Genomic DNA, 19,655 nt, shown 5'->3' with positions numbered 1-19,655 from the left:
ACACACAATTATATATAATTAAACATATAATTTATATTAATATATTATGATGCATATACATATATATGTATATATATATATATACACACATATATGTGTGTATCATATATATGTATATGTATATATATACACAAATATGTGCGATTAGTTTTCTTTGGTTGTTCACTGGTTTGGAGAGGCACAGGAGGGCCTCCTATCTCCGTGGATTGATAGGCTTTTAAGAAAGGGTAACAGGTAGAGGAGGAGGAGGGGCCGTCAGCTTTCCATTCTTTCTTTCCTACGGCAGTGATAGCAAGATAGAAATTTACAGTTTCATAGAGAATTCAGCATGAATCCAAATATTTCCGCGCTTTCATCGTGTGCCTGTTGGGGTGCACACTTTGCAGGCTCCATAAATGCAGAAGAGCAGAGGGCATCCCGGCTGTGCTTATTACCTGAGCTGTGGGGGAGGGCAGGGTATGAGCACCATTGCCTGTGAGAAACTTGCCTTACTACCTTCTTCCTACTGTTTTGGCTTCGCATTATCTATTGGTTGCCAATTAGACAGGTCTCGTAAGGGTAAAAATCATCAGGTCAACCGTCGTTAGGGCAAGAACCCTTACCTGGGGGCACTGTAATCTTAAAGACACATATAATGATAGACATAGCTGTGTCCCACCACCTCACTTTACAGTTGGGGAAGAAAGTGAAAAGAGAATAAATTACTTGTCCCGGGCCACACAAGATAACGATATCTGTATTCCAGAGTGTTCTGGAGTCAAGCAGGATAAATGTCGGATCTGAAAGCTCTTTCTCTCTCTCTCTCTCTCTGCAGGGTCATTTTCTCCAACAATTCTACAAGGCCATAGGGAATACTCTTAGTGAAATATGAAGCGTAAAATACTCTCCTCTGTTATCTTCAAAATAAACTTTTTGAGATGCCTTCTGCTGGTCCCACTGAATAAAGGCTACCCCTCTTCCAACCTACTGCCAAGTTAGGGAGAATAAGGAGGGAAATCAGAAATTATTGTGTCACAGCCACTCCTATTATGACTACTATCCTTTCCACTGTTGTTAAGCAAGGTCTCTTTATAAATGATATCATTCAATTCTCTCAACAACACCACGAGACAGGCATTATTATCTCCAATAACCCCAATAAGGAAACAAAGATAAAGGAAGGTGAAGTAATTGATTCAAGTTCCCACAGCTGGTAAGTGGGATGTTGGGTTTCATCTCCAAGGCAACTATTTCCTAAATTCATTGTTTTCCCATAGTGTGTAGCATGTTTGAGCATCTGAAATACTCTCACTCCTGATCCTTTACTTCTCCTCCAAACTCTTTCTAATTTTGTAGAGTGTTAGTCTATCTCCGGAAACATAGAAAACTAGTTCTTGTTAACATTTTAAATGATTGCAGCTGATATAATGTATTTCCAATTTCAAATGATGAATTGAAGATAATCCCTGTGGAAAGACTGCCTTGAAAAGGGCACCGGGGTGGCAATCAAGGGACCTGCATTCCATTTCCGGCTCTGTTCCTAACTCCCATCACGGGGCAGTTCTTATTGTACCATATCAGGGTTTGGCAGGATCTGTGGCCTCCACAGGGTATGGAAGCAGAATTAGGCTCAGAGTAATCACAATTACCTGGGGATGATTTTTTTCGGTATATTAGAGCTGCATTCTCCCATACTCTAACCCTCAAGTTATGGCTGAATAGCAAGGGTGGCGCTGTGGAAACTGACGAGCGCATTTCAAAACCACTCCCGAGAAGTCCCATCAGCCCTCGCGCGCCACCTTCCCCTCTCTTCCTGGGCGCTCGAGGCGGCAGCCGTCTGTTACTCGGCATCATGGCCGCCCTCAGACTTCTGGTGGAGGCCAAGATCCTTAAAAGGAGGACCAAGAAGTTCATCTGGCACCATTCAGACCGATATGTCAAAATGAAGTGCAATTGCCGAAAACCCAGAGGCGCTGACAATAGAGTGCGCGGAAGATTCCAGGGCCAGATCTTGATGGCCGACGTTGGTTACAGGAGCAACAAGAAAATAAAACGCATGCTTCCCAGTGGCTTCCGGAGGTTCCTAGTCCACAAGGCCAAGGAGCTTGAAGTGCTGCTGATGTGCAGCAAATCTTCCTGTGCAGATTGCTCACAATGTCTCCTCCAAGAACCCCAAAGCCAGTGTGGAAAGAGCAGCCCAGCCGGCCATCAGAGTCTGGAATCCCAGTGCCAGGCTACGCAGTGAAGAAAATGAATGGACAGACAGCTTATGTGCACATAAATTTGTGTTAATAAAACCATAAAACTACAAAAAAAATAAAAATAAAAATAAATAAAACCAGTCCCTGAGGGATTCTGATTTACGCCCTTACTCCCCGGAAAGAACTAAGGTTCTTAAGGTGTAGGTTAAGTAACTTGGTAGGCATTCAAGCTCTAAGGTAGAGGATAAAGACATATATAACAGGTGAGACTTTTACCAAGTTACTTTGCTGGTCCATTAGTATGATCCATCATACATTCGTATATTAACCCCTCTCTGACTAATTTGTGCCAGGTACCCAGCTATACCTCTCTGCACTCAGGTTATATTTGAAGACCAGGAAATACTAGATGAAATTCTGGAAGGTTCTCAAGGCACCTGTAAAACCTTTTCCTTTCCCCTCAAAGCAAAGATTATTGGAAAAGGTCACTTAACTGTTTTCTTGTAGAGGAGGCATGAATAAATCTACAGTGTTCCCAAGGAAATAAATGCCTTGCCTGTTATGATGGAAAGACATGAAATTGAAGTCCAAGGCATAGCTTGAATTCAGGTTTTATATTTAAAGTTAAAATCTGCACTCAAAAATAAAGACATCAGGCCAAAACGTGTGTATATGGGAGGATGTAAACATTGTATGGAGTGTAATAATAAAACTTAAAAGCAGTGTAGATTCTCATTCAAAATTTGTGACATAGTTTATAACAGTGAAAAACAGGATATAAGTTAAAAGCTAAGTGGAAGATAAGCAAATTATGATAAGTCCATATATGGAATATTATATATTCATAAAATTATTGTTACTACTCCTATATAACAATATCCAAAGCAATCTCACAACTAATAATAAGCAACAAAAGCAGGATACAAAATTTTACTTACCTTTTGAATGAAATTAGCTTAAAGACACATATGAACAATGATAGTTAAATTATGGCTAATTGTCACTTTATTAAATATGAACTATAGCGCGGAACTATTCCTTACATATTACCTCTTTGAAATCTTAAAACAACACTTGCATCAGCATTATAACTTCCATGCTACATTAAGAAAAATCACTTGGTTAAAATTACCCTGCTATTTATTTTGAAGTTTACTTTGATTATTTATTTTGATTTATTTTGATCAGATATTTGGTCAAACACTAGTCTAGATATTGTGGGGAAGGCTTTTTAAGAGAGAGTAACATTTAAGTCAGTGGAATTTGAGTAAAGCAAACTGCCCTGCGTAATGTAGATAGATCTCATCCGGTCAATTGAAGGCCTAAAAAAAAAAAAAAAAGACTGACCTCCCCTGAAGAAGAGGGAAATCTGCCAACAGACTGTTTTTTTTTTTTTAATTTTTTTTCAACGTTTATTTATTTTTGGGACAGAGAGAGACAGAGCATGAACGGGGGAGGGGCAGAGAGAGAGGGAGACACAGAATCGGAAACAGGCTCCAGGCTCTGAGCCATCAGCCCAGAGCCGGACGCGGGGCTCGAACTCACAGACCGTGAGATCGTGACCTGGCTGAAGTCGGACGCTTAACCGACTGCGCCACCCAGGCGCCCCAAACAGACTGTTTTTGAACTCAAACCGCAACTTTTTCTCCGGGTCTTTAGTTTGCCATCTGACCTGCAGATTTTGGATTTACCAACCTCCATAGCATGTGAGCCAATTCCTTACAAGAAACACTTCTCTCTGTATTCATGTACATACTATTCTTATCTATATCTATATGTCTATATAGGTATATGTGTGTTAACACATGCATCCTATTTGTTGTTTCTCTGGGAAATTTTGACTACTACAGATTTTGGTACAAAGAGTGGTTCAAGGGAAATATCATCTGAAAGGTGAGATTTCTACATTGAATCTGGTGTTTCTGGAATTGGTTTTCTATTTATTTATTAACTATTTATTTAGAGAGCAAGAGAGTGTGTGCATGGATGTGAGTGGGGGAGGGGCAGAGAGAGCCAGGGAGAGAGAGACAGAATCCTATGGGGAGCTTGATCCCACGACCATGAGATAATGACCTGAGCCAAAATCAAGTGTTGGATCCTTAACTGACTGAGCCACCTACGCTTCCCTGGAATTGGTCTTCTAAAAGATGAAGTTTCAAGGCACTACCATTAGTATGGAGAGCAGTGGTGGCCCATGGTGTGGTGTGGCAATAGTGATAAGCAAGATACCACCATTGGATATTCATAATCAAATAAAAGGCAAGGTTCTGTGACCCCGCATGTGACCACAGGTATGATATCTTTGAACATTTTTATCAAATTAACGAGTATAATGAGATTGTCTGGTTGCTCCCATATCATCGGACAAGAAAAGGATAAGCTCAAGGATTCCAGCTTCCAGCTGAAGTGCCACGTATATGAACTGAGATTACCAAAAAACCAAAACCCGAAACTCATCCCGAGTGGCTGAATTGCAACACAAATTGAATTCTCAACCTTACTGCATTTCTACTGTTAAAGCAAGGGCATTGATGGGGGTGGGAGGGATGAGATCCTGGAAGTTGAAGTGGGGAAAAATGGAGAGACTCTGATGAAACTGGAGAATCTAACCCCTAAATTCTGACGACTCTTCTTTGCCCATAGAAGCAGCTGTTCCCTCCCTGTCTGAGGAGAGTAACCCTATTTGCATGAGGAAACAGCTGCGGCCTCCCCTGAAACAGTTGTATACACTACTGATACTCCTCACCCCCACCGCCCTTCTTTGCTTCTAGACCTCTAACTTGACTCCAAAGGTGAGGTAGAAAATTGTGACCCACGTGGAGGTGTGCTGCACTCCGAAAGAGCTATTTGATTTTTTCCAATTTATTGAGACACAAACCTGGTGAATATGGGTAGAAATGTACACTAAGGGCATGGGGTAATAATGAAAGGAACATAAAGTTATATCAGACTGAATTTATTGCTATGAGCTCACAAAGCAGAGATTCTGGATTTAATGTTGCCACGTGCGGTGTCAGAAAGGGCTCTAAAAGTTCGTTATTTTGTGGAAATGGGGAACAAAGGTGGCCCCCAGTAAATGAACTTGAAGTGCTAGCCCTGCCTTGACATACTGGAGAGAAATGGCTTCAAAGGGTTAGGGAGATTTGACTGTTAGAGTGGATTTGTCGTGGAAGGCCTGCTCACCCACAGAGGAGGGTCCAGAGGACATGCCCATCATCAATACCGTGAGGGGAGCCCCAGCCTCCCTGCAGATCTCTGTAATCACTTTTTCCATAGGACTGAAATTACCATGGGAACTGCTGCCACTGAAAGCAACATAAAACCTAATACAAGAGGGTAAATTGGATCCTGGGTGGTGGGGGCCAAGTGGCCGCATCAACTTCCAAAGGCAAGATGGGCATAGTTACTGCAACGGATGACTGCGTCCAAGTGGCAATTAAAATAGTCTGACTCACAAAGACCCATGGTGTTGGCTAGTTGATCATAATGTTCCTAAAAGTGGAATAGATGTGGAGCCTACTAAACTCTTACTTGACGTCTCTAAGAGGAAGGGCTCCAGGTCAAGTGAACAAAAGTCGAATTTACATAATGAAAACAGAGACTCAGGACCCCTCACGTCAATTTCCAAACTTGATCCAGTTTACTGACCCAGAGCTCCTTGCACAAAGAAAACGAGGAGCTCCCTTGAGGGACGACCGTGTATCCTATAAAAAATGTATAGTCAGTCTTTCTCTCAGTCTTCCCCAAAAGGGATTATGGCCTTTCACCATGGTGACTCTGCACTGGGGATAAGGAACTAATCAGACCTTCCAGAGATTACTGAATATGACTTTGAACTGACAATAATTCCAGGAGATCCAAAATGTCACTGCAGCCCATCAGTCAGAGTAGAGGCTTTGGAAGTCAGGTGATCAATGGAGTTGTAGCTCAGGCTCATCTCACGGTGGGGTCTAGTGAGTCCCTGGAGTCTTTTGGTGTTTTTTTCCCTGGTTCTGGAATGCTTGTTTGGAATAGCCATGCTCAGCAATTGGCAGAATCCTCAGTCTGGTCCCCTGACCTATGGGGTGAGGGCTACTATGGTGAGAAGGACCAAGTGAAGCCATTAGGACGGTCTCTACTCAGGAAAATAGAGAACAAAGACAATACATTATTCATGGAGGGGTTGCAGAGGTCACTGCCCCCAGCAAAGACTTGAAGGTGGTGATTCTCATGATATTTGACTTGCCTGTGTGGCCCATGCAGAAGACAGATCTCAGAGGATGAGAGCAGATTACCAAAACCTAAACGTGGTGATGATTGTAACTGCAGTTACTGTATCAGATGTGGTTTTATTGCTTGAGTAAATTAACACATCCCTTGGTACGTTGTAGGTATCCGTTGATCTGGCAAGTGCCTTTTTCTCCATGCATGTCAGAAACGACTCTCAGAAGTAGTTTGCCCAAAACACCAGCCGTAGTAACCAGTGCAAAGCCCCTCATATGGCACCACTCCCCGGGGTAATCAATCAGATACTTGGTAGCAGGTTCATTACACTGGGCCACTTCTGTAACAGAAAGGACAATGTTTTGTTCTTACTGTGATAGACACTGACTCTGGATACAGATTTGCCTTTCCTTCATGCAATGCTTATTCAAAGTGACCTGGTAGTTGCTACTCTTGATTGTGTTCTCCAGGCAAGGAAAGTAAGGTGTGAATAGAATAACTGAAGTGCCAAAAACAGACACATAGACCAATGGAATAGAATAGAAACCCCAGAACTAGACCCACAAACGTATGGCCAACTCATCTTTGACAAAGCAGGAAAGAGTATCCAATAGAAAAAAGACAGTCTCTTTAACAAATGGTGCTGGGAGAACTGGACAGCAACATGCAGAAGGTTGAAACTAGACCACTTTCTCACACCATTCACAAAAATAAACTCAAAATTGATAAAGGACCTGAATGTGAGACAGGAAACCATCAAAACCTTAGAGGAGAAAGCAGGAAAAGACCTCTCTGACCTCAGCCTTAGCAATTTCTTACTTGACACATCCCCAAAGGCAAGGGAATTAAAAGCAAAAATGAACTACTGGGACCTTATGAAGATAAAAAGCTTCTGCACAGCAAAGGAAACAACCAACAAAACTAAAAGGCAACCAACGGAATGGGAAGAGATATTTGGAAATGACATATGGGACAAAGGGCTAGTATCCAAAATCTATAAAGAGCTCACCAAACTCCACACCTGAAAAACAAATAACCCAGTGAAGAAATGGGCAGAAAACATGAATAGACACTTCTCTAAAGAAGACATCCAGATGGCCAACAGGCACATGAAAAGATGCTCAACGTCGCTCCTCATCAGGGAAATACAAATCAAAACCAAACTCAGATACCACCTCACGCCAGTCAGAGTGGCTAAAATGAACAAATCAGGAGACTCTAGATGCTGGCGAGGATGTGGAGAAACGGGAACCCTCTTGCAATGTTGGTGGGAATGCAAATTGGTGCAGCCACTCTGGAAAACAGTGTGGAGGTTCCTCAGAAAATTAAAAATAGACCTACCCTATGACCCAGCAATAGCACTGCTAGGAATTGACCCAAGGGATACAGGAGTACTGATGCATAGGGGCACTTGTACCCCAATGTTTATAGCAGCACTGTCAACAATAGCCAAATTATGGAAAGAGCCTAAATGTCCATCATCTGATGAATGGATAAAGAAATTGTGGTTTATATACACAATGGAGTACCACATGGCAATGAGAAAGAATGAAATATGGATGGAACATATTTGTAGCAACATGGATGGAACTGGAGAGTGTGATGCTAAGTGAAATAAGCCATACAGAGAAAGACAGATACCATATGCTTTCACTCTTATGTGGATCGTGAGAAACTTAACAAAAACCCATGGGGGAGGGGAAGGAAAAAAAAAAAAAGAGGTTAGAGTGGGAGAGAGCCAAAGCATAAGAGACTGTTAAAAACTGAGAACAAACTGAGGGTTGATGGGGGGTGGGAGGGAGGGGAGGGTGGATGATGGGTATTGAGGAGGGCACCTTTTGTGATGAGCACTGGGTGTTGTATGGAAACCAATTTGACAATAAACTTCATATATTGAAAAAAAAAAGAATAACTGAAGTGCCCTTTTGACACCTAGATCATGATAGCGATATTTTATGTTCTTGTCAGCTTTCCAGTTGTCTGATTTACCTGTCTCTTCATGCAAGAATCACGCTCTTCCTTTTTTGGAGGTTTAGAAAATGTTTAATATCAGCTAAGGCTAATCTTCCCTCATATTCTTTTTTTCTCAGAATTTTCAAGCCATTCTTCTCAAGATTTTCTAAGGATCTTGAGAACAAAGCTGTATTTCAAAAACATGGTATGTTTATTAAATCAGCATGAGGTTTATATGTCTACAGAGATAACGAAAATTGTTATCTTTTCCTAAAATACGGCAAGGCCACCTATTTGTTGAAGTCTTTGTGTGTTTATGACTTTCATTTTAATTTTCAATGCAGACCTTGCCTCAAGATAGACCTTCTAGGTATTTATGTCTAGTTCTCCACAATCTCCGCCTTACTGTTAATCCTGATATAAATGACATATTTTCTTCCATTATTTCTTCCAACATGGTAATAAGAAAGTATTTATTTCTACATATGAGATTCACAGCAAGTATCCTGAGGTTTTTTTTTTTTTCTTTTGATTGTTTGAACATTGAAATGAGTTTTCTCAATTGAATCTGGCAGGTGTTCCACAAATAAGGTTGTACCTTTGCAATGGATCTGGCCATTTGTTATCTTATTTTTATATGTATTTTTCTTTCCAGTGTAATTGTATTTATTTGCAGTTGCAAAGCCTGGTGAGATAATAATGGTGCTAATGAAAACCCGTATCTCCCTCTTGCCTCTAATGGGAAGATTTTCAATGCTTCCGTATTTACCCTGAAGGGGGCTTTTGAGTTGATATATTAAGTGTGCTTGTATACTCATGTTCATGTATGTATAAAGATGGGATAGTAACACCTATCTCATGGGGTATTATAAGGATTAAAGGAGATAATATATGTAAAGTACTTAGAACAGTACCTGGCCTTGGAGCACCTGGGTGGCTCAGTCAGTTGGGTGTCTGGCTTCGGCTCAGGTCATCATCTCACAGATGGTGAGTTCAAGCCCCGCGTCTGGCTCTGTGCTAACAGCTTGGAGCCTGGAGCCTGCTTCCGATTCTGTGTCTCCCTCTCTCTCTGCCTCTCCCCCACTCATGCTCTGTCTCTCTCTGTCTCAAAAACAAAAGTAAACATTAAAAAAAAAAAAAAAAAAGAACTGTGCCTGGCCTCATTGCTCGTGATGAATTTATAAGGCTGTATTCAGGATAAAATGGCTGTAAATGTGGCTGTAAATGATAAAATGAGTTAATACACAAAAAGCACTTAGAGTGCTGCCTGAAATACAGTAAGAGTTCAGTAGATGTATATCGCTGATACTGGAATAGAGTAAGAGTTCAATAAATGCATATCACTAATATATGGTATTTTTAAGGCATTTTGTCTAGAACTAATTCTGATATTTTTTTACCATTTCATTTCTAAGTATTTTCAACACCTGATGTGGGGCTTGAACTCACAACCTTGAGATCAAGAATTGTATGCTCTACTGACAGAGCCAGCTAGACGCCCTGAACTGATACTGATCTTATCAAAAGCTTTTGCTGAGTTTTTGAAGACCATTTTCCCTTTTGATGTAGAAATCAAATGAATTTAACTGATGTATTTTTTTAACAGGAACTCACCCACTTTTGTGGAATCAGTCCTCTTGGACGTGTTATGTTGTTTTTCAGGGAGCGGCCAGAGTTTGCAACTACTTTGTTTAGGATTTTTTTTTTTTAAATCAACATTTATGTAAGAAATTGATCTTAATTGAGTATTAATTGAGTTTTGGTATGATTTAGTGAAAATCCTCTGTGAAACGCACTGGCCTGTTTTTATTTGCCTGTCTTGTTTCATTCTTTGACAGAGGCGATTTTTCACAACGTGTTCTTTAGCTTAATTGTTTTTAACGGAGTTTGGTTTCCTATCTCTTTAGGTTCTTTTCTATAGTCACCAGTTTTGATAATTTATGTAGTCCATAGTGAGCACCCGTTCGATCTTTTTCAATTTATTTCCATAGCGTTGAATATCATCATTGCTTTCATGCTTTAAATTTGTATTGGTTTGTTGTGGTGTTGTGGTTGTTGGCTTGTATATGCTTTTTCCTTGAACTTTTATTAGAGTAAAAGATGGTTAATTTTTTCAAGGGTTTTACTTATTTATTTTTCCTTTTATTCTTCTCTTTTCTATTTCATTAATCTATTATTTATTGTCATTACCCACTTCATTATCATTTGTAAATTTTTATTTTCCTTATTCTGGTATTTTTGACTATGGAAGTGAGTTGATTATTTGGATTCTTTCCTAGTCACTAAATATTTAAGACTAAGTGTTCCTTTGAACACTTGTTATGTCCAGTTGATTTTGAGTCACAGTATTTCGTACTCACTGATTTCTATCTTCTCTGTCATTTCAGTTTTGAGTTTTCTCTTTGAAAAAACTTGTTCACAAAAGAGGTGTTTTTTTTCTTTCCTTTTTTGGTTGGTTGATTAGTTTAGTTGCAAATCATAAATAATTTTCCATTTTCTATTCACTTTTTAGATTACCCTCTTTAGCTTTATAAATTGTCTTTGTCTCATTTAATGATGCTGTTTTGAAATCACTTCTTGATATTGAAATCATGGCTGGTCCTTGTTTCCTTCCTTTTGTTTGGTTTTGAATAAAAACTTTTCCCCATCATTTTGTTTTCAATCCTTCTTAGTCACTTTGTCTTGCCTTTTAAAACACATTTTATTTTATTTTTTAATTTGAGAGTGAGCGAGAGAGAGAGAGAGAGAGAAAGAGGGAGATGGGGGAGGAGCAGAGGGAGAGAGAGAGAATCTTAAGCAGTCTCCATGCTCAGTGAAGAGCCTGATGCAGGGCTTGATCCCACGCCCCTGGGATTGTGACCTGAGCCAAAATCAAGAGTCAGACAGTCAACTGGCTGAGCTGCCCAGGTGCCCTGCGTCTTGCTTTTTTTTTTTTTTTAAGACTATTTAAATTTTGTTTTTGTGATCCAGTCTTTTTTTTCTTTTTTTTTTTTTTAGCTTTAATTGACATTATTAATTTTTTTTTTATTGATTGGCAGATCAATAAAGTTTTGACTTGGTACTATTATGTTCTTTGATGCCATTGTTTCTGATTTGATTTTAGAGCAATTATTTTGTTTTGTTGTTTCTTCTACTCTTCTGTCTGTGATTGCTTTGCTAGCATTGTATGTTTCTTATGCTTTTTAGCTAATTGCTACCTTCATAAAAATATGTATATATACATATATGTGTGTGTATGTATATATATACGTACACATATATACATACATATATAAATACATATATATGTATATATATACATATATGTATATATATACATATATGTATATATATAAATATATACTATATATATATAGTGTGTGTATATATATAAATATATATATATATATATATTGCATTTGTCTCCCTTCATTTAAACATTTTATAGTATTGCCTTTCCATAGATGATAATAGGAGGGAAAAATCTTCCACTTTGTCTGTTTCCAGAGCTCACTCTCTTCACCTCCACATTCTACATGATTGTATTACGCGTCCTAATGTGTTTATGCCTTTAAAATATTCTGAATTATTGTATCTCCTTCAAATACTTTTTTTTTTACCCCTGTCCATGAAATATGAGGAAATTTCATCCTTCTACCATCTTATACCTTCTCTCCCTCATCTAACTCCTGCTGGTTACAGATTTTCTAAAACACCAAAATTTATAATCTTCAAAGTTTGTACTGAAGGCCGAGTGCCACATTTGTTGCGGTCTTCATTCTACAGGGAAATGGGGTCCGTGGTCAGCCCTAAGCACTCACTGTAGTTTCTCCATTTACTTTTCACTAGGTTCAAGGTTATCCCATCATAGCTTCCTCAAGGAGGCCTCACCGGACATCTTTATTCTGTTTCTGGAAATTCCTAACAATGTGTGTGTACGGTCTTTGCTCTTAAACCCCTAAATGCTGATACACATTATTGGGACTTTTTGGTTCATTTAGAAACTGAAGCACTCCCTGCTAGTTTTTAGCACTGCTAGAAATCCTGGCTTGAAAGATTCCTGATTTAATTTACTCTTCAGTAACTTTATTAGGAGATGTTTCAGGGCTAATCGTTATGTGTCAATTCTTTCCCAGGACTCAATGCCCTCTTTAATATCTAAAATCAAGTTTTCTTTTATACCTGGGGAAAATATTAAATTATAGCTCCATTTTCTTTTTTTTTACTTTTGTCCTCTTCAGAAACAATATTTTTCTTTCCAAACAACTATTTTAAGAATGTGTCTTCTATAGCTCTTAATATCGTTTCGGGTCTGTATTATATTATTGGTTCAGTTCTCCGTTAACTCATTGATCCCCGTGCTTGCTTTTCTCCATCCTGTGCTCCTTATAGCAGCCTCCGTTTTTCTGCAATATTCATTCTCCTATATACGACTGTTTGCATTGGTTTTATTTTTTCATTTCTTTTCCTTTAGTTTTTTTTTTTTTTCTGCTCCTCATGCCCTTCTTTTGTTTCATGATTTTCTTAGATATTGTTTTTCAAATTTGAGTCTTTGTTTTTTTTTTAAGTTATTACTTCATTAAAGTTTTTATTTTCCTTTTATGGTAATGATGGCAGGCTTTGTCTACTGGATAGCAGTATTTTTTTTTTGGCACATGTGTATATGTGTGTGTGTATAAATGGTAATATATTTTTATAGATCTAGAGCTTTTTTTTAAGTTTTATTTATTTGAGAGAGTGAGCAAGTGGGGCGAGGGGCAGAGAGAGAGGGAGAGGGAGAGAGAATCCCAACCACGCTGATAGTGTGGAGCTCAATGTGGGGCTTGAACTCATGAACCATGAGATCATGACCTGAGCTGAAATCAAGAGTCTTATTAAACTAAACTGACTGAACCACCCGGATGCCCCCAGGGGTTATTTTTGTCATAATTATTCATCTTCAGTTGGGTGAGATATTCTGAGCCACATTTACAAGAGGTACATATGAAACTCCAAGGCCAAGGTCAGGCTAATAGATTTGGTTGTGTGCATGAGTGAGCCCTTAGTTAACTGTGCAGAGCAGCTGTAGGGCTCTCTTATTTGTGCTTCTCACTCCCCACCATTGCCCTCCCCTAAAGGCTGCCTCTTATGGGAGGTTATATACTGTGTCCTAGGTTCCCATCTCCTGTGCTTATTCCTGGTACCAAACAGTTTCCATGGAAGCTCTCACTCTCGCTCCCGTTTTCTTAAGTTGAGTGTATTCCTCACTGTCTCCGTTGACATTGTAAACATGTGTCCCCAGACTTTGCACCATCTGGGAAGCTATGACAGCACTTTTCATCTTGTCCTTCAACATACTACATACCTTGTGGTTTCTAGTTTCGTGAACAAGCGACTTTTTGGTCTTACGTTTCTTTCTCCCTATTCTTTTGCTATTGTATCTGAGCAGAGAATTAGGGAGGGCTGATTTTACTGTTTTAAAATCAGTAGCCATGTTATTTTTGTTATCATTTTCATAACCATACTCTAACAATATGGCATCCTGCAAATGTAGGTTTAGCAAACATATTTCCATAGATTGTTGAGTTTATAAATTCACAGAAACTTGAAGGTGGTGATAAAATACCTAACTTTGTTTCTTTTGAAAGAACTTGCACGGTACCGTGTTACCTGCAATGTGCCTATTTTTGTAAGTGCTGACGATAAACGAACAAGCAAATGAAGTCGCAAGAAAATATCAGGAAGTTACAAGTGCTGTGATGCAAATAAAGTCTGATCAGGCGACAGGGTGTGTATGTTGGGTGATTTGAGAAGGTGTCATCCAAGAGGGGGTATTTGAAATGGGTATCACCTGGTGAGAAAGAGGCAGTTTATGTGTGGATCTGGGGAAGGAACATTCAAGAAAGTATGGCGCAGCAAATGTAAAGCTCCTACATTGTGAAGTGTGGTAGAGTAGGATGGTGGGCAGAATCTTGAAGGTAAGAGCTTGGGGTTTCATTAAAGGGCACTATAAACGACTTTATTATTATTATATATTATTTATTATTATTATTGAGGTATAATTGACCTATAACATTAAATTAGTTTCAGGTGTAAGACATGATTCAATATTTGTATATATTGTGAAATGATCACCACGATAAGTCTCGTTAACATCTATCACCGTCGTAACTATAATTTTTTTTCTTGTGATGAGAACTTTTAAGATCTACTCTTAGCAACTTTCAAATATGCAATATAGTCGTATTAACCATAGTCACCATGCTGTACATTACATCCCCATGACTTATTTATTTCGTAACTGCAAGTTTGTACCTTTTGACCCCCTTCACCCACTGATAAAAAATATATATATATATTTCTTGTAATGAAATCAGATGCCCTTGACTCACATTCATCATTTAAATGGCATACTGTGCATGAAAGTACAAACGCTCTTAATTCACCAGGTACTAATAAAAGATTTCCCCACATACAGATTTGTAAAATTTAAGATACAATTGAAAATGGATGGATGCCCCTTGACCTCTTGTGTTCATCTCAAAGCATTTGAATTGTAAACAAGGAATCTAAAACCTGTATTGGTGTTGACCTAAGCAAATTATCACTCATGAAGACCTCAGTACCTCATCAAAGGAAGACAACCCTGGCCTGATAGAGTACTTCTCTGAGACAGGTTCTTAAAAGCACTGCCTGATTTAATTTTTACAAAAAGTCATTTGAAATAAGTACAAATTGCTTCGATTTTGCAGTTGAACAAATACACATTCAAGGTTTAAAGGGATTTGCCCAAGGTTACGCAGCTAGGAAATGGCAGAGACCAACCACAACCACCACGACCACAACAATAAGGATAACAAAACACACTTTTGCTCATCACTCAGCCGGAACTCTCCCCCTAAGCATGCCACCTGCTCGGCTAGAGGTGGAGAGACCTGGGGGCAGGAAGCGCCTTCCTGATCTCTGCAAATCCCTCCCTTATTTGTAGTCCTGTCTGAAACTATGCAAGAGGCTCCTCTGGTGAAACCACTTATTTATCTCTATCAGAGAGCAGGCTCGCTTTTCCCATAGCTGTGAGCCTCTGAGCCTCCGAAATGACAGCAGCTTCTGGGCACCTGAGTGGTGTTATGACTTGTAGTGGCTTTGGAACCCTGATGAGTTCAAGGCCCAGCGTCAAGATTGCAAAAGTTAATTCCCAGATAATTCAAGGGGAAAAGGAAGCTAGACAAATCCCAGTTTCACTCTTTGAAATTGTGCTGTGAGAAATGCATTTAGAAGCCTGAGAAGGAAAATGGTCTCCTGTAGAGTGCTTCAAAGAATTTTTTTTATCTTCTTTTTCCTTTACTCTTTGGGAACTGAACACTCCCACCCAACGTGTTTTGGAAATTGGAATTTCTCTTCCATTTGGAGCAAGATTTAACTTAAGATACAATTTGATGATTCCTTCAAAGAGACCAAATGTGTTAGGCACAGGTCAGGGGATTGCTAGCGACTCACGTGCCTTGGATTTCATTTTTCCTTTTCACTTTTTTTTTTTTTTTTTTTTTTGTAAATTGGTGGTGGAGGCGTAGCGATCTTAGATCATTCGGATGTGGTGCTTCCTTTCTTTCAAAATGCTGAACACATTCAGCACTTCTTTCAGGGAGAGACAGCACAGTTTATGCCTCCGTCAAGGGAGAACCCTTACTTTAAAGGAATTTAATTCTGGCACAAAAACAGACACATAGACCAATGGAATAGAATAGAAACCCCAGAACTAGACCCACAAACGTATGGCCAACTCATCTTTGACAAAGCAGGAAAGAACATCCAATGGAAAAAAGACAGTCTCTTTAACAAATGGTGCTGGGAGAACTGGACAGCAACATGCAGAAGGTTGAAACTAGACCACTTTCTCACACCATTCACAAAAATAAACTCAAAATGGATAAAGGACCTGAATGTGAGACAGGAAACCATCCAAACCCTAGAGGAGAAAGCAGGAAAAGACCTCTCTGACCTCAGCCATAGCAATCTCTTACTCGACACATCCCCAAAGGCAAGGGAATTAAAAGCAAAAGTGAATTACTGGGACCTTATGAAGATAAAAAGCTTCTGCACAGCAAAGGAAACAACCAACAAAACTAAAAGGCAACCAACGGAATGGGAACAGATATTTGCAAATGACATATCGGACAAAGGGCTAGTATCCAAAATCTATAAAGAGCTCACCAAACTCCACACCCGAAAAGCAAATAACCCAGTGAAGAAATGGGCAGAAAACATGAATAGACACTTCTCTAAAGAAGACATCCGGATGGCCAACAGGCACATGAAAAGATGTTCAGCGTCGCTCCTTATCAGGGAAATACAAATCAAAACCACACTCAGATATCACCTCACGCCAGTCAGAGTGGCCAAAATGAACAAATCAGGAGACTCTAGATGCTGGAGAGGATGTGGAGAAACGGGAACCCTCTTGTACTGTTGGTGGGAATGCAAATTGGTGCAGCCACTCTGGAAAGCAGTGTGGAGGTTCCTCAGAAAATTAAAAATAGACCTACCCTATGACCCAGCAATAGCACTGCTAGGAATTTATCCAAGGGACACAGGAGTACTGATGCATAGGGGCACTTGTACCCCAATGTTCATAGCAGCACTCTCAACAATAGCCAAATTATGGAAAGAGCCTAAATGTCCATCAACTGATGAATGGACAAAGAAATTGTGGTTTATATACACTATGGAATACTACGTGGCAATGAGAAAAAATGAAATATGGCCTTTTGTAGCAACGTGGATGGAACTGGAGAGTGCGATGCTAAGTGAAATAAGCCATACAGAGAAAGACAGATACCATATGGTTTCACTCTTATATGGATCCTGAGAAACTTAACAGGAACCCATGGGGGAGGGGAAGGAAAAAAAAAAAGAGGTTAGAGTGGGAGAGAGCCAAAGCATAAGAGACTGTTGAGAACTGAGAGCAAACTGAGGGTTGATGGGGGGTGGGAGGGAGGAGAGGGTGGGTGATGGGTATTGAGGAGGGCACCTTTTGGGATGAGCACTGGGTGTTGTATGGAAACCAATTTGACAATAAATTTCATATATAAATAAAAAAAAATTAAAAAAAAAATAAAGGAATTTAATTCAACATGAAGTTAGTATCTACCACGTGCCAAACTATCTGGTGGGTACAGACACTAGAGATGACTTGGATGCCAGTCCTGCCCTCACAAAGGTTTCCTTTACCTCGGACAGACAGATGTGCAATTGAGTAACACCAGTGTGCAACGGCAGGCTCCACATATTTTCTGGAAAACTTAGGAGTCTCCCTGTATCGTTCATCATCCTTCCATTTCCTTAGGAAGGAGCCATAGATGAACACCACGGCCGCATATCAGAGGAGAGTCTTGGAAGTAGATGTGTGGAGATTTGCGTGAAGTTATTAAGGGGTTCTTTGTGGACCCGTATTTGAGAATGACTTAGAGAGAGAGAGAGTAAGCAGGGGAGGGACAGAGACAGAGGGAAGAGAGGAGAACAGAGGATCAGAGGCAGGGTCTGTGCTGACAGCAGCACATGAATGTGTCCATTTGTGTCACTGCTGGGGAATACTGGTCTTATCTTTTTCCCGAGGATCCAGTTCTATAGATTTCTAAATGGTACCTTGGGAACCAATCTAGTCCCCCAGGACATCATGTCTGCAGCCTCCAAAACCTGCCTGGAACTCTGACAAGTCAAGGGAAGAAAATCAAATAATATTAAAAATTACATTATTCTTTGGAGGAGACACTTGTAAGTTGTAGACAAATCAAGTGAAGGAGCAATAGTGATTATTTCCTCTGCAATAAACCAGAATGGTGTGATATCTTCCTAAGGATGAAAACATGTATGTTCTTCCCTTGTCAACCAGTTTATCACTCAGACTAGAAAAACCCTTTCTCTTCTCACCAAGGCACATTGCCTTCTTATTTGAAGAGGCAATTTATGCAGAAGACCTGACAAAGTTCTTGGAACATAGCTTGGGCCCGATCAATGATCATTACTTGCTCACCGTAAACAAGGATACTATATTTCATTGTTTGGGAAGAGGCAAAGACTCGTTTTATCCACAAATCTTGACAGACTTAAAATACTTTTCCCACATGTCACTCAACTCCTGTCTCTTTAATAAGACTGGGTCTCTTTAAAGAAGATAAAAGGAAAAAGCAGGTGGATAGTTAATCACTGGGAAAGGACGAGACAGGAGGAAGAAAAGAAAGATATCTTGAAGCAAAACCTTTGCGGATTCCTTCTCTGCCTCCCTCAGGAATGCCATTATGTGGTTTTTCCTATGATCACACTTCATTTATATTGTGTCACTAATCGCATGGCAATTCCTTCATTGAACTTATTCAATCTTTTGTTGATGCACTTTGGTAGGTAGAAGGAATACAACAGGGACCAAGGTATAGTCATTTATTCAGGGTACTTACGGGATAAACAAATGAACAATTATAGTTTTCTTTGACAGACTAAGCTTACGTAAAGATAAGCACATGGGAATAATTGCAACACAGCAGAGGACCACAAAGACCATACAATTTCCCAGAGAAATATACTTAGAAAGGAAGACCTGAAGGGTAAGTAGGAATGATCTGGAGACAAAGGAGGAAGAACTCACGTGGACAGAAGACTGGCATAGACAAAATCCAGCAGTAAGAGCATAATGGAGACTTCTAGTATGTCTTTAGGCAAATATAAACAGATATATATACACTCTTCTTGCTTATTCAAAAGGTAGCATAACATGCACATTCTTTTTACCCTTTCTTGTTCCATGAAAGATATGATCTGGAGATCTGCCCATACAAGTTCATTAACTGCTTAGGATTCCACTGTGTAGGATACAGCTGGACGTAACCAGTCCTAATAGATCACTTGGGAGAGTTTGGATTTTTGCAATTGCAAAAATGTCCCTCTGAATAAAATAAAACTGCTTTCTCAGCTTGTCATCTGTCTTTACATGTGTTTTGAATCCCCTACACAAAGTCGTTTGTTTACATGCAGTCAAAAATATTCCCTTCCGGCTTGAGATCCCTTGTATGTTATATACGAAATTTCTATAAATATTTGGGTCTATTTCTGGATTTTCTATTCTATTTCTTTGTTGTGATTATTTTCCAGTACTACATTTTAAAATTCTCAAGGCTTTATAGAATGTTTAATATCTCTTAAGGCTGTATCTCTGTATCGCCTTTTTACTTACAGTATTATTATGGCCATATTTACTTCATGTTTTACATAAGATTAGAATCAGCTGATCTAATTCTGGAAATGAATCTTGGTATTTTTACTGACTTAATTTATAAATAACTCAGAGACAACTGACATCTTCATGAGACT

The 19,655-nt window shown here is 39.4% G+C and overlaps 1 pseudogene; it reads left to right on the top strand.

Annotated features, from left to right (window-relative positions):
• Window positions 1–1,103: 1,103 nt before the first annotated feature.
• LOC121030219 (60S ribosomal protein L32-like) lies at window positions 1,104–2,294 on the top strand (annotated as a pseudogene).
• Window positions 2,295–19,655: the final 17,361 nt, after the last annotated feature.

The sequence above is a fragment of the Herpailurus yagouaroundi genome, unplaced genomic scaffold, assembly GCF_014898765.1.
Source record: "Herpailurus yagouaroundi ecotype Mexico unplaced genomic scaffold, PumYag 140, whole genome shotgun sequence".
Classification (NCBI taxonomy): domain Eukaryota; kingdom Metazoa; phylum Chordata; class Mammalia; order Carnivora; family Felidae; genus Herpailurus; species Herpailurus yagouaroundi.
The sequence above is the reverse complement of the archived record's forward strand: the minus strand, read 5'-3'. Positions and strand labels throughout refer to the sequence as shown.